Raw genomic sequence first — 14,873 nt, forward strand, 5'->3', positions numbered from 1 at the left:
GGTGACTCTGCTTAAAATAATTTTACTCCCTAAAGCTTACTGCCTTGGTTTCTCTGTTAGTGTGTTGGTGTTTGGGATGCATTATCTGACGGGGTAAATAAGAGCACAAGAACAAACTTGCCCAAAGTATGCGCTCTGTGAGCGCTCCCCCAGCGCGGTCTGTGCGCTGAAATTATTTCATTTCCTTGATCAAATGGTTGACTCACGCGAAGCACAAAGCGTCGAGCATGTGGAAAGCACAATGGCAGTCTAATAAACTCCCTCACCAGGTGTACAGTTTTTAGGGATGCAGGCTGCTAGATGGGGTTGTCCCTTCTCCAGGAAGAAATGAATCACCCTGCATCTGCCGAGCTCACTGGGATTGGGTCTCAGCATCATCCCACTGCATCCGATGTTCTGCCTGCCCCTATTAAAGCATTATTAGCTATATAGGTTATGCCTCAGTACTGATAGCTTCATTAATGACCAATGGCATATTGAGGAGGTAGGAATATGAAAACCTTTCACGAACTCGTATTTATACTACAGCTGTCTGGATTTAATTGACCTCTGTGTTAAGGCTCTGTGCTGAGCATTTGTCTGCCAAGTGGGATGTTTTTTGGGCGATGACTAAACACGCCAAGTTGTAGGAATATTTTCGGGAAACAGGACTTGCTTGTGAAAAGCAATAGCAGACATGGAATAAACTTCTCTTCCCTGCAGTTTTAAATTCTGCCGTGCTCTGTGCTTCCTACACAATCGCATCCTTGAGGATCCGCGGTCAGTCGTTTACACAAAGTGACTATTTCCCTTCTGCTATCGCTTCAGAGTGCTCCTCTCTCTCTCCTTCTCGTGACCTTGAGGAAACTGTTATTCTTCTTGCCAGCTGTATTTGCTGTGGCTGGAGGATAAGGGCTCTCTTCCCATGCACAGGCTGAGGGCTCTGCTGTGAAGCGAAGGAGATGGGCTTGAGTTCAAATGACACGCAAGTTTTTGAGGAATGCATGTGTTGATAGATGTTTTCTGTTGGTGTCACAATTCTTAGGGATGTTACTCACGACAGACCCAAACGAGCAGGTATGAAATTGCAGAATATTGCCCTAAGGCTTATTAGACCAAATACACATTACAGCACCCTGTAAGATTAATTTGGTAATTCATAAACATGCATATTTTTGTTAATACTATAACAAACCTGCTGTGGAGCATGGAAGATGAAGGCAGCCTTTGCCCCTCTGCCGAAGGGCTCCCTGGCTCGGGCTGGTGACGGGGAGATGCTGACATCCCTTGGGTGCCCTATGGGCACCGGTGTGGGTTTGGCAGGCTTGGAGCAGACCATGGCCTGGTGGAAGAGCCCCTCCACCAATTCTGAGGCTATTCCAGCAAGCACTACCTGCCAGCAGACTGCAAAATAAACTCAAACCGTGGTATCTGTACTTAGGTAGGGGCAAATCAGGTTTTGAAGCTCTTAGAAATGGGCAAAAATATCTGCTTGTAGGTTCACGGCTACTTTGTCTACTGTCAGTAGACTTATCCGAGCATAGGGGTGTGGGTCATGTGTTGGTCCTGTGTCCTCAGCTCTGGTTTCAGTCAAGATCTGGGAAACTGAAAATCTTTGTACCTTGATCTTTGTAGGCTTCCCCTTAGGCATGCTATTCCCATGCACGCAATTTAATCAGAAGGCTTCTCTTAACCTTTTCCTGAAGGATTATTTCTTGTTCCCAGCTGGCTTTTAGAAGTGCTGATCATCCCCATCTCCTCGCCAAGCAGTAGGGAGAATCTCTGACTCCAATAACAATAATTAAACCATTAACCAGTTCGCAGGGTGACGTTCTGCGACGCTTAACCCTGCCCTTTACAAAAAGAAACTTGAGAAACCCTCCTGCCTGCTACAGTTTAACTCATGAGGCAGTTTTTGTGTGGCTCTTGCAGTCAGCTGAATGCACATACGTTCAGTTCATTCATGACCTGGTAGTTGTAGGACAACTGTGGGTAGAGAGATGTGGAGCTGGATTGGGCTCTGGAGGCCACAACGTGAGTTATGCTTGCGTTTTTATGTACATGCTAACAATGCTGTGCTAGTTGCAGGGTAGTCAATGTGTACAGTGAAATTCTGGGCAAGCATCCCCATCACCTTCTTAAAAGGTAGCATAAGGGGTATGGGAAACATAACCATAAGGGAGCACTAGCAATATGTGGGGTAGCAGACCCAATACCCGGTGATGGAGGGAGAAGACACCAGGCAAGTCAGTAAGGACTTCTACTCCTGCTGCCTTTGGGAAGCTTTGCCTCTTCTCTTTCCAACCAGGGAGGGAAAAAAGGAAAAAAAAAAAAAAAAGATACATTTGTCCCAGAAGGGTCATTGCATTTTGGTGTAGATTATTGCCCTGGTAATGCAATAGCTGCTTATATGTAAAAATTTGGCAGGGGCATAAGCCGTTTTTAGAGCTGATGGCAGTGTCGTACCCCTTGTCGTGAGACTTTACACGGCTCTAGCTCTGTCTTCTGGTTTTGCAGCCTTTATTAGGTTCCCGAGTAGTCCCGAAACCTCCAGGGGTCTTTGAGGCAGTACTCAGTGCTTCGCTTCTACCTGGCAGGTTCCCGAAACCTTTAACTTCGTTACCCTTTCTTCTGCCCTTTCAAAGCCATCATCAGCTGCCTTTAAAGCAGGCAAAGGCAAGCTGTGAGCCTGACAATGCCTTGCAGAACAAAAATAACATGCTTTGGTACTTTTTTATCTTTTATATTGATTTCTTGCTCTATCACCGCAGCTAAGTGCTTGCATTAAGATACAGGAAGGGATCGCTAATGTTATTTCCAAAGGTTTTTCTATCATTTTTTTTGAAGTTGACCACCTAACTGACTTGTTTCTTCTGCCTTCAGTGCAGATCTCGTTTAGATAACTTATTCGGGTAGAAGCCCTAGTTGAGTAACTGCAAAGCTATGGTGAATTTTCAGTTGTGCAGGCTAAATGCTTCTCAGTTTTACAGAACACACATCAGGCTCAAATGATGCACAAACCTAGGTGTCAGCTGCATGTAGTACAGGTCAGGTCTCTCCGTGTTTGTGTGGACTGGCTTTGCCTGTCAAAATAGATATTCAAGAAGCTGTTGAGGTATAAATCTGAGTCCTCAGGGACATAGTTGGTGAGAACATGGGGATTTCGCCAGGTTTTAGCCACCATTTAGAGTGTGTAAAATGATCATTTTGGAGTGATGGATGTGTATGCTTCAGTGCTGTGCTTCCTTTGAAGGAGACAGCTGTACCTGACCCTACAGCGCTGGGGACTGTAAGTGGATTGCCAAGCGTGTGCATGCAGCAGATCATCAGTAAAGTTAAGGGGTTTTCTACCCTGCTTCCCCTTTCATTTTTCCTTGCTGTGCCTTTTCTCTCTTCTCTATTTTTCTCTTTATCTCGTTTTCCAGCATTGCCTTGTAAAAGCTGATTCAGCAGGTGCTCAGGGAGGTTGCTGTGCAAAACAAGCGAGCAGGGCTGGCGTCTGTGCTGAGCCGACGGAGGAGTCCTGGGCTCCGATCGGCAGGCAAAAGATGTGGTTCCTCTCTGCCAGGAGCCCAGCCAATCCCCACCTTAAGCTATTCTCATCGTGAACAGGATGTTAAAAAATTTTTTTTTTCTTTCTCTGTTCTTCCACCACGTAACAGTTGCTGCGTGAGGTTGTGAACTTGAGCATTTAGCTTCCTTCATCAGGAATAGCAGGTCTGCCTAAACGAAAAGTCCCTTTTTTGTCGTTTATTTTAGAGATGGCACACCTGTTTGGAGGACTTGTGTTTCATGGTGATAAAAGCATCGTGGAACAACAGCCTCCAGCCACCAGCATCATCTTTTAATGTTTACAAATTTGGTTTGTGGAAGAGGTTATTTTGGACAAAAGCATGTTTTGCTTTTAATATACATGAAAAATAGAGTCATGGTGGTGGCGAGAGACTGGTGGGGAACTTTCATAGAGCTGCCAACTTTATCAATAAGCAATTTTGTTGTCTGCAACATGCAGTATCCTACACGGTCTCTACGAAACATATACAAAATAGGTGCACCGCAGAATGCAAAGGTTTGGCGTTGCTTCCTGAGCAACTTTTAATATATTACTATTCATGCCATAGGTGTGCACAAAGTTCTGCTGTGGAGGCTAAAGAGCTTATCTTTTTCCTAGGGTTTGATGAGTTGCCTTACAAGAGCGGCTAATGAAGCACAACTTAATTCTTTCCCATCTTCCACTCTTGGCAAAATATTAGTGCTTATAAAATGTAGCGTAGGTTAGGTTTTCACTTTGCTGTTAGCAGAAAGGAGGAAGCTTCATTTTCCCTTATAAATCACTTCCTAATTATCTAGCAATGTGTTTTTCTATATAATGAATTTAATTACAAGCTCTGGGCATCGAGTTAAACTGTTTGGAATTATCAGAAATGAAAGTCATTGAAAGTCAGTCTTGGGCTGCTGTACTCAAGGCTTGTCTCAAATCACTACTAAGGACTTAGATTATTCTTTTTTACAGTACGATGCGATTTAGTGCTGAGAGGTAGGATACTGATGGGTATCCCCTCTGTCTTCTAAGGTCTTTATCTGCAGACTGACTGTTGTTGTGTAGTAGTTTTCAGTCATATTCACCTGAAGCCCTGTGTTTAGCTTTTTTATAATTTTCCGTGTATTTCTTTTCACTGTCTCTGGTTCTGTTGGAGTATTTTTGCAGATAAAATGAAGCATTTAAGTTGCCTTGTCATAGGATCACAGAATGGTTTGGGTTGGAAGGGACCTTTAATTTCATCTGGTTCCAACTCCCCTGCCCTGGGCAGGGATACCTCCCAGCAGACCAGGTTGCCCAAAGCCCCATCCAGCCTGGCCTTGAACACCTCCAGGGATGGGGCATCCACAGCTTCACTGGGCAGCCTGTGCCAGGGCCTCACCACCCTCTGAAGGAAGAGTTTCCTCCTTATATCTAATCCAAATCTCCCCTCTTTTAGTTTAAAGCCATTCCTCCTCGTCCTATCACTGCACTCCCTGACAAGGAGTCCCTCCCCAGCTTTCCTGTAGGCCCCCTTTAGGTACTGGCAGGCCGCTGTAAGGCCTCCCCAGAGCCTTCTCTTCCATAAGCTGAGCAACCCCAGCACCCTCAGCCTTGCCTTCGTAGGAGAGGTGCTCCAGCCCCTTGATCATCTTCATGGCCCTCCTCTGGACTCATTCTAATACATCCATGTCCTTCTTGTGCTGGGGGCCCCAGAGCTGAACACTGGGGTCTCAGGAGAGCAGAGCAGAGGGGGACAATCACCTCCCTCAGCCTGCTTCCACACTTCTTTTGATACAGCCCAGGATACGGTTGGCTTTCTGGGCTGCAAGCACACATTGCTGGCTCATGTCGAGCTTCTTGTCAGCCAACACCCGCTAAAGAAGTCTATCTTTAGTCCCCAGCTGTGCTTTCTCTTGATAGTTCACTTTGTCCTCCTTCACCTTAAGCCCTGCACTCTCACAGCTGGCTTGGACTGAGTCCATCCCTGGGCCTGCATTTATCAAGACAGAAAGATAGCGATGCTTCTTAAATTCCACTTCATTTTGTATTTTGAACATCTTAGCTCTTTTTTGTTTCTGCTCTTTACAGCACAATAATCTGTGAGTTCATGCTATAATAATTATATTTAAGACATCTCTACAAGCTAGCTCTGCATGACATTAACATACTTTGTATGACCTTCTGTTATTTAAGTTTTGTGTTTTTTTGCCTGCAGTTCTTGCACTTTCCCCCAGATCCTTTCTCACATGTGAAATGCAGCGTGTATGATGCATTTCATTTTGGCCTTATTTGAATAGCGTTCTATAATTTTGCTTTAAAAATAGGGGCACCTTTCTCTTTATAGGGAAGAAAACCATTGTGCTGGAATTTCCTGCTGGATTCTGCAGGTGCCTGCATTTTTTGTATTGTGGACTTGTAGAGAATGGCTTGGCAGCTGTCGGATGTTGCAGGCAGTGTTTTTCCTTTGAGTAACCTTTTTAAAGTTCTTAGAAAGAATCGGCGATAAGATCACAGCAAGCTTTACCACGACTGCCTTTCCCCTTGGTTGGTCTTTCTCACCCGAAAGCAAACAAGAAGACACGAGGGACTGCATCCTGGAGCAGGGTCTTGTGATGAAGCAGTACTTATGAAAGTGCTGCCAGCATCAAAGGAAATCTGCAGGTAGAATTGCTTCCTTTCCCAGTTAATCCAGGATTCAGTGATCCTTCCAGCAGCCCTTGGTAGGCTGTTGACTTGGTGCCCCGTATCAAATGCTGGTTCTTGGCAGCGGAGCACAAAGCCAGTGTAGGGTCACTCACAGGTACATCCTAAAGCTCTTCAGGCCCCCCCTGGCTCTCAGATTCTGTAACAGAAATGCTGCCAGCTGGCTGCCCGCTGGGCTTATTAGCAAATCTGTAAATGAAGTGCTGCCAGGTGCCCGTGTTGTACAGGAAGGGAAAGGAGGGGGTGATGAGAATGAGGCGTCTGTAAGAAATCTCCTGCCTCCTCTTCCTCTGCCCCTTTAGTAGGACATGTCTTCGCTTCTGACACTGCTTGTCATCACTGGGCAGGAGAAAAATCCATCTTGCCTTCCACCGATGAGTTTTAACTCCTTTGTCGCATGGAAAAGAGAGTAAGATCTGAATGCTTCAAAGGCAGTTGCTTTTCTGAGTGATGAGCACTGTATTTTTTCACTGTTTTGAAGGCAGGGGGGTTGACAGGACTTAGGTCTGTGTCTCATGAGTCAATCGTTTCATCAAGGAAATTTAAAAATTCTTCAATGCAGAGACTGTGCCAAGAAAGCATTTGCAGAATTTGTTAGCTGCAGGGTTTTGTTCTGAGCGGCATGCTGCCATGGCCTAACGGTGGTACCCTAAATATTTTTCCTTCTTCTCTTCTCCATGTTACTTTTCCCACCGTTCTGAGAACTTCTTTGGCACCTTCTTCTGTTTCAAGCCAGCAGTCATTCGTGCTTGCCTGACTCTTTTTGATAGCACAGCTGTGTGTAGCGAATGGTGCTGCTGGGCAGGATACTTGGCATCTTAAAATGAAGGCACCAACTATCCGTGCAGCTGCAACCCTGATGATTAACTCATGTCTTCCAGGGGTACAGCAGGAGAATGCAAAAGTTTCAAGAGTGACTTCTTGTAGTGTGGCTGGCTGTGTGAAGAAACGGCAGCAAGATAAGCTGTGGGCTGGGTTTACAGGGACAATGTGAATCTTTTCTTTCTTTAGGTAAAAGTGTAGAAACTCACTCTTTTTGAGGACCTTAGCTAATGCAGTGTATTGCATGTGTTTTTCTGCATCTTATATTCCACTGGGGAATTTACCATCTCCCCTGGCAATCCATGCTCAGTGGAAATCAGAGAAGCACTCAAATAAATAACGTGCAGCAACTTGCCTAATGTTGACTTGGTTGTGTAGGTGTTTTTTCCATGGGATTTAGTTTCCCGAGCACAAGTGGTCCTCCAACAGGTATTGTTTACCCATCTGAACGTGGGTTGTAGGTACACAGCTCAGCAGGGCATCTGGTTTTGGTTTTGTGTGCTCTGTTATCCCAGTACTCATCAGTATGGCATAATGTAGTGCTGCCTTTGTGACCATCACCCTCGCTTTCACAATCTGCCTCTAATTTCTCAGCTTTTTATTGGGTTACTGCATCTAGTCACCGTGTGGACACCAGATAACCTCTTTATAGCTAGCCCTGTTTACTGGATAACTGTGCATGGTGCTCTCTTGCCTAGAATGGTGTTTCAGGTCTTTATGGGGCAGTTTACAAGCTTTTGTACATCAAGCTAGTAAATGCAAAGAAAATAATTAAGAGTTAGAGGTGTCCTACTTTTTGTTTCGCTCTTGAGATGTCCACCAGGCTCAGAAAGGGTCAGTGACACTGCTGTGGGGTGCTGGAGGAAATGAAGGTTCAAGTGGCTCCACTTGCAACTCTTTTTATTGCTATTTTAATGCTTTTTATGTTTATATATGCAATTACATGATGGGGGTATTTAAAAAAAAAAAAAAGGCTCACTCTGCTGAAGCAGTGCAGTACCCTTGAACTCTGCTGCTGGTGCTGGGTGCTCATCATGGTCATGCAAGACTGGGCTTCTCTGTCCTTTGGACTTTGTTGGCTCTGCTGCTAGAAAATGATGTGTGTGGCGGGGATGCGGTGTTTTCATCAAGAAGGCTCATTACAAACGGCTTCAGGGACCAGGCCTTTATCTTCTGTGGGTGTAAAATGTTGGCTTGAGTGATAAGCACAGTCTGAAATTAGAGAAGTTACTTTATTAACAGAGGAATTTCGCAGTCCTTGCTGCAGGTGGCACTTGAATGAGAGGAAGGAGACCTGAAATGAAAGCTGTGGTCTTTGTGGCCCTTTGGACTTAGCTCGTGGCTCCTCCTTTCTGGCAGCTCTCTTTAGCTTCCCAGACTGCTTATTGCTGGCTTGCAACAAATAAGCTACAGCTAGCAATATTTTTGCAATTGTGATACCAGCAAAGCTTTTGAAAAAGAGAAAAATTCCCATTAAACAGTAGCTGTTTAAGTACTTTCATACTGCTGGGTGAGGTGGGGTTTGGAGCAAAGCTGTGTAGGAAATGCTGTGTGTCAGCCTCACTTCCAAAACAATCAGCCTGCTGCTCTTCCGCTCTGTGTGTGTGTGTGTGCATATTTCCATCCAATGCAGTTTGCTACAATTTTATCCTCTCTTCTGCCTGATTTCTTTCCCACTTTAAAAAAAAAAAAAAAAAAAAGAAAATCAGTTCTGAACAGCCCAGAGGGAATTGCTGGTGTCCTTGCACATTTTGTAGTTCTGTGCTATTCCAAACAGAGCAGTTGAATAAACCTGAGTGCTTTGCCTTTTTTTTTTTTTTTTTTTTCTCCTCCTCCTTTGATTTCTGTAAATACTTTTGCAATGTGCACTTTACGACTCCAACACCACAGCGCTATAAGCTGGCAGGCGTGATGAGCAGCTCTGTGGTTGCTGGATAATAGGCGCAGCAGCCGGGCAAAGGATACCATGTCGAACGCTCGATTCCTGGAAAATGCATGCTGCTGCAAAAAGCATTTTGTCGTACCGCTGATGTGTACTAGCTTTTCTGCTGCTAATGGGGACTCTGCAGTGCAGGGAGACTATTATTTCTAGCTGGATGTATCCTTCTGGGATCGAGAGGTGATGGTGTACCCCTTTTCCACCTACTCTCAGCACTTGCGTGCTTTTATTTGAGTGTTTCCAGTTTGTTTTTTCCCACTTGGCCATCGTCCTCAGTGCTCTCCCTTAGGCTAAAATTGTCCCACAGCACAGCACAAACTGTTGACCGCAAAGGGATGAAATGCATGTGAACGTCCTAATCTTAGGATGTTCAGATCCTAATTTGAGCTTGTTTAGATCTGCTGAAAATGTGAATTGAACTGCAAGGATCTGTGATTTGTCTTTATCGTCTATGTGATGATTAGATTCTGGTTTAATGAGGTATGGGGCATCAAGCACAATTAATTATTCTGTTTTGCAGAATTCTGAATTCTTTCTCTGATTTGTTTCTGTTCTGAAAAATGCTTCAGTTACCACAGTTGTACTTCAGTATGAAGGCAGTCACAGCTGAAGGATTTGGCAAGGAGTGGGAGGGATGACAGGAAAAGGTAGTGGCATGAAATCACACCCTAATTAACTGGGCAAAGCTTTCCCCTACTCCCTTTGTTTTCAAAGTTTCTGAAATACCATTGAGGTTAAACTGCTTGAGACTGGCTTCTACCCTTTGTCCTGCCTTTTTTTTTTTCTCCTCACACTTCCCTGAGTTTTGTACACATCATTTATTCCTAAGCTTCCTTACGCTTGTGCTGATGGTGAGCATGAAAGCTCAGCACTGTTGAGGCCTGGTGAGTCAGCAGCAGCCGGGATGATTTGCCACTGCTGCAAGGTGGGCTGAAAATCTGCATTGCTTTGCTAGGGATACAGTTGCAAAATGAAGTTTAAAATTAGTTTATTTCATTTCACAAAAAAAAAAAAAATGCATAAACTGCAAAATCTCCAGCACTCGTACTTCATATGGTTTCAGATAAAACAAATGGACTTGCACTTTCAGATCAATATGGACTGTGGTTTCCTGTAAAATTCCTTTCACTGCCGACATCAAGCATGCTCGAGTCCTAAAAGGCAGAAAAAGGAATCTGGGGCTGGTGGCAAGCTGGAAGACAAAATGTGTGTGAAAGTGAAAGATTTGGGAACATTGAAGCCATCTGGATGGCTTTGGTGAAGGAGACAGTAATAGCTAACAACTTTAGTTACTGGTGCTGCCTTCCCAGTGTCAAGCAGCCGAGCATTTGCAAACAGTGGTGTGATGGTCGTGTTTTGGGGTGAGGGGCTGGTTGGATTTTCTGAGGAGGGAAAAGAGGAGTCACCTTCACAGTGGTAAGGATTGGGAAACATCAGTTTAACTAGAAAACATCATTCACCATTTTCAAAATCAAATATCTAAAATTAGGCTTCTAAGTCCTAATTTAAGGACTGAGAAAGTGGCTGATTTCCAGGAATGCCGAGCAGCCAGGCCTGACTCTGTGTTGCGCTCAAAAGTCAGGACAATTATTTAGTTGCCTATTTGGGGATTTTTTTGGAACTCGACTTCAGGCACTTACATTTGATAAATGGGATCTGTTATTTTGGGGAATTCTGGAGCAGCAGAATGAAAGCCTCTTGCTTAAAGGGAGCAGGCCCCTAACGTGTTGAGCGTTCAGCCCAAGATGTTTTGTTGCTGTGGCTGGGTTTGTTTTAAAAAAAGGTGGTGTGGGGCAGGGGGTGAAAACCTTCAGGCTTCCGTGACTGGTCTTTGGACCTGGAAACTGAAGTTACTCCAAGGAAAAAGTCAACATGAAGATGGACCAAGAATTCTTAGATCAGCTTTTGGCATAAACCCACCAGAATGTGTTTTCTGTTGAAAGCGTAGGAGAGAATTTCCTTTGAAGGGAAGAAGCTGGTAAAATACTGCAGTTTTTAGTAGCTCTTCAGTCGGGGAGTCGTGATGTGCGTAAAAGAGCAGGTTCTCAGTATCTGTAGGCTGTACAAAAAAACATTGATAAACAAATAAAATTCAACAAGAAAAACACAGCTGAGCTTAGCCTTTGGCCTGTATTTTCAGCTGCCAAGGGTCACTCGTGGCCAGACCGAGCAGCTCAGTATCATTCAAATTTTCCACCTGCACTGTATTGAGGATATGCGTGGACACACTAAAAGGAGACTGAGCATGCAAAACATTCTGTAGATGTCCAAAAACCCTACTTAGATTAAGTCCAGAGGATTTAAAAAGAAAAAAAGTATTTTTAAGACAGAGCTCAATGTGGTTGGAGCAAGACGAAACTTTGGCCTTTGTTGTGTTTGCGTTGGAGAATTGGAAGTTCCGTAATTAAAAGGACATGGGAATAGTTTTATGAAAATCAGAGTTGCCTAAAGATGCCTAATAGCTTTAAAAATATGGAGAAGGTCAAAGATGTGATCTCTCAATGGGTTTGTTGCTTCTTTGGAACAGTGCTTGGTTATACTTGAAGGCAAAGGCCAAGTTAAAGTCATATCTGCTCTGCATTTCATGTTCATATCGACAGTCCTCCTAGGAACGGCTTTGTACTCCACCTCCTGTTCCAATTTAAAAACATAGGATTATTTTTCTCATGAACTGTGTCATCTGAGGAACTTGAATGTGTCCATGCTCCACACCACCTAGTCAGTGTGAATTTTCCCTCATTGATACGATGAAGCATCAAACCTCGGGAGGTCAGGGACAGAACAAACAAGTCCTGGAAAAGTAACCACAGTATTTTTAGTATCTTCTGTCCAAACCTTTCTTCTCCCAGAAGCTGTGCTTTGACGTGCTCAACCCTGGCCTGTTGGTGCTGACTGCAGCTTGCCTCAGCCATGGCAGGTGGGGCCATGCAGCCAGCTGCAGCAGCCAAGGCCACAGCCTCTTGTCAGCCAGCTTTAGACTTCATCTCGTTTTGAGAAATCAGTGGTTGTCTGGGCTTTTGGTAGCTTTATGAAGTGTTCTTGTAATATATCATCTGCAACAGGTACTTTACAGCCTATCAGTACCGTATCTCTGCCTACAGCATGCAAGTCATAGAAGAAGTTGTATATATACCAAGGAAACTGAGACTTGGTACTTTAAAATATCGACCTGAAATAATGACACATCTCTTCCTAGTGTGAACAGATTAGCAGGGTACACGTTTTTTCTCTGGGTGTGGAAAGGTGTTTATTATTTTGACAGGGAGGGATTTTTTTCCTTCATCTTACAACCACGCAGCTGCTTTCTCCAGGCTGGCAAGGCCTTCACCCTTTCTTCTCTCCCAGCTTGTTCGTTAGCAGCTCCCTTTTTGGATTTCTGCTGGATTTTTGTGGCAAAACACAAAGTGACATCTCACAGCCTTCACATGTGCTGGTTGGTGGCTTCCATCCAATGCTTTTAACCTCAATTTAGGTTCCAAGTGATGAGGAGAAATAGCCTGAAATTGCACCAGTGGAGGTTTAGGTTGGATATTAGGAGAAATTTCTTTACTGAAAGGGTTGTGTGGCATTGGACCAGGCTACCCAGGGAAGTGGTTGACTCACCATCCCTGGAGGTCTTCAAGAAACGTGTAGAGGTAGAGCTTAGCGACATGGTTTAGTGGTGGTCTTGTCAGTACCAGGTTAAAGGTTGGACCTTTAAGATGATCTTAGAGGTCTTTTCCAACCTGAATGATTGGAAAATGATGTGTGTCTGTTTTCACAGTCCCCTGAACTATGACTTTTGGTAGGTTGGGTGGTCACCTGTGAGTGGGTAGATGTCTGAGCCCTGAATTCTGACCAGTCCTCTGGTAATTTTACTTCTGCCACTTAGTATATTTTAATACTTCTGAAGATTTTCATAGTAACCTGAAATTTCCTGTAGTTCTACCCTGGAGGTTTTGACTGAAGAAAAATATTCACACATTTGGCTCAACTTAGGCACAGTGTTGGTGAGCAGAGATCCTGAGGGTGTTTGTGTTCTAAATCTGAGCAGCAATGGATCTGGGCACATCACAGACTTCTTTTTCCTAGTAGCCTTAATGGATTTTTTTGATGAATTTTGAACAGCTCACTTACAGTCATAAAAAATGATAGGGCAAGAGAAAAGAGGAGCTGGTTTCATGCTACTGAACATAACTGATAAATCAGGTCATTAGGATGGAACCTTTCTTATCTTCGTTTAAGATGACCTTGATGGGGCTTATTTAGGTGCACTACCGTGGTCTTGGTGTGCCAGGAGAGCATTAAAAGTGCAGTGCATTCAGAGTGTAATGGAGAGGCTGGTAGCAGAGAGGATGGTTCATTTCCTGGCCACTGTAGATTAGGAAAAATAATGTATGTAAGTGTACCTGTTTTAAAAAGCAATGTAACATAATTGGGTGATTTTTTTTTCCCTTTTCTCACTTTAGGTACCAAATTGTATGCCTTGCTGTGGGATGATTTCTGGATAAAGGAGCACTGCTAGTTATCATTGGTGTATTTGACAAGCTGCAGGATTTGTTTATTTTCAGTGTTAGGAAATGTGCTGGTTACAGTGTTTCAAATAGCAACTGGTTCAATTTTTCTGGAAGTTGATGTTCCTCTGAATTGGGAAACTATTCCAGTTTCAAAAAAGAGCCCTTGTAGTTGCTGCAGTTGAAGCAGTGTTTAATGTTGTGCAGTTATTGGCAGGAGACTTGATGCATTTTCGCATGACCCCCTCTGGAACAAAAGCAGATTGTTTCGCTCTGTTTGTGCATTATACAAATGAGTTCCTTTTGAGATAAATTCTTCTTCTGCAAAATCTTGGAAATTGACACCAGGAGTAGTTCTTCTTTCGCTGCTCCTTTTACAGTCTGCTGTATGCTAACAGTGCAACGAAAAGCTACTTGGGGTAGCAGCTCCCTGAGGTGAAACCCCTGCAGAAAGCCTCCTGGTGGGGATTGAATGTTTCTTCCAGTTTTATGAAAAGGGCTGGCCATGGAGTTTCGTTTCTTGCCTTCTTTGCTATAGCAAGGTGTGCTTTCTTTGTGCTTTTGCAGTTGTTTCATTTTCATATCTGAATTTTTATAGGGTCCAGCAAACAAGAATAAACAGCACGTCAGTAATGAACTGAGCTGAGTTTGTATAACAAGTTGTTGTTTTCAATCACGTTCTACTATCTGAAGTCTTTGTCTTCAATGAGAGAAACTGAGGTTAGAAGCAGGTTATGTTTTATTGGATGAATATGTAACTAAATTGTTGCTGGATCAAAGGAACAACTGACAAATTGAGTAAGTGAGGGTTTCAAACAGTAAAATAATTTATCAGCTGAGAAGTACTTTTCCTGGAGATATTTAATAGCTAACCAATTAAAAAAAAAAAAAAAAAAAAAAAAAAAACCTCTAAAGAGAAAAAGAAAGAAGCATGCTCTGGATACTTTTATTTCTTTTCCTTGGAATTTAGGTACTTATTTCTAGAAGTCTTCCTGATATTTGTGTTTGTGCTAGCATAGAATAGCTTTCTTAAACGCCACTATTCCTAGGATACCAGCATGCAGGGGGCATTCGTAATTCTTGTCATAATTGGTGCTGTAAGGCAATCCAAAAAATGTACATTCTTGTGAAGTGTGTACTTATTTGGACTGGGCTTCTTCGGGATTCTTAGTTGGAAAATACAGCTGCTATGAACCAGGATTACAAGAGTCTTTTAAGGCTTCTGATGATTTTAATTGACCTCTTTATTATTATTTTTTTTTTTTTGGTGACAAAATTTCAGGGAAGTTTCTTTGTGCTTGTGTAGTCCAAACCAGTAAAAAATAGTTTGTGCACACAGATTAGAAAATCCTCTTCTGTGCGTGTCCCTGAGACTGCAGTGGGGCAAGATGGGCTTGGGTTGCAACCAGAAATC

The 14,873-nt window shown here is 43.5% G+C and overlaps 1 protein-coding gene across 3 annotated transcripts in view; it reads left to right on the forward strand.

Annotated features, from left to right (window-relative positions):
* The window catches only part of ELOVL5 (ELOVL fatty acid elongase 5), a 56,645-nt gene that overhangs the window by 24,049 nt on the left and 17,723 nt on the right, over positions 1 to 14,873 (forward strand). The window lies entirely within an intron of this gene.

This window comes from Aythya marila, assembly GCF_965140915.1.
Source record: "Aythya marila genome assembly, chromosome: 3".
Taxonomy (NCBI): domain Eukaryota; kingdom Metazoa; phylum Chordata; class Aves; order Anseriformes; family Anatidae; genus Aythya; species Aythya marila.